Below are 1,315 nucleotides of genomic sequence, written 5' to 3' on the forward strand. Positions count from 1 at the left end.
TAATACTGTGATTCTTTTTATTGTGGTATATATTTATATATATCCACATATGTAACAAAACATTTGCCATTTCAACAGTCTTCACATGTACAGTTCAGCAACATCGTTTGGGCGTGGATCAGCAATGTGAAACTTGCCTCCAAAAATAGAGGGTGCCAAGAGACCAAAGAAAGAGTCAAGCAGTTCCATTGTGGCAGCAAAGGAGTTTATTAGGGAGACTTACATACTAGATGGGTCCTGGGCATTCGCAGGACCAAAACAGATCTCCACACCACACAGTGGGAGAGCAGAGGTTTTATACCGGCGGTTGACAATAGTGGCTACATACCAGGGACTTACATAAGGATGACTTAGCAAACTGTAGTGAGCTAGCGGACCACATGATGGTGTTTATGTTTGGCCTCGCAAAGCTTGTTTCCCCTACAGTCCACCCTTCGAAGCTAGATCTTACAATCTGGCACATACCCCCTCTTGTGCCATAGCACAAGAGACCCTCTTCCCTCTCTGCCAGGAACAGATATAGAAGTGGAGTTGACCAGGTGCAAAATGGTGCCCATGCATGTGCAAGGGACAGAGAAAGTTACTGTTTGTCCAAAACAGGGGTAAGTCTTCTCTGATAAGGAGAAGGAACTGGGAGAGAGAAGGTAACCCAATTCCCAGCCTCCTTATCAGAGAACGTTCTGGGCCCAAGGCCTTTCCTTAGGCAGCCTGGACGGAAGGCACAGAGGCAGACCATTCTCCCAACAGACATTAATTATGTTTACCATGTTGTTCAACCATTACCCTTACCCGTTCCCAAATTATACCATCACACTTAACAGAAGCTCAGTATCCCCTAAGCATTGAGTCCTCCTTTCCCTTTCCTCCCACCCACCCCTGATAATTGGGTCTTTATGACACAGGTCAGGGGTCACAGATCACTCAATGGTAGAGTATTCTAGGAACAGTGTGCACCCCTGGTCCAAACAGCCATAGCCAGCAGGAGCAGGGTCACAGCACCCCGGCCACCTCAGCTGGTGGACTCTGCCCAGGAGAGAAAATGGCAGAGGGAAAAACTAGCACATTATATAAAGGGAGGAGACACAGGCTTGTTCTAGGAGCTCACAGAGACCTGGCTTAGCCCTGAGAGTTCCAGTGTGAGGAAGGATGCCTAGCCCTTACATAGGAACCCTAAACTAAAGGGAAAACAGCCCTGCCATGAGCATCCCAGTCTAAGGAAAGAGTCCCAGCCCAGCCCTAGTAGTCCCAGCAAACATGGTCCTCTCTGGGAAAGGAGACAAGCCATTATCCTGGGAGCTCCAGGAAAGGGGGTCAT

Source organism: Trichechus manatus, unplaced genomic scaffold (assembly GCF_000243295.1).
Source record: "Trichechus manatus latirostris isolate Lorelei unplaced genomic scaffold, TriManLat1.0 scaffold00030, whole genome shotgun sequence".
In the NCBI taxonomy this organism is placed as follows: Eukaryota; Metazoa; Chordata; class Mammalia; order Sirenia; family Trichechidae; genus Trichechus; species Trichechus manatus.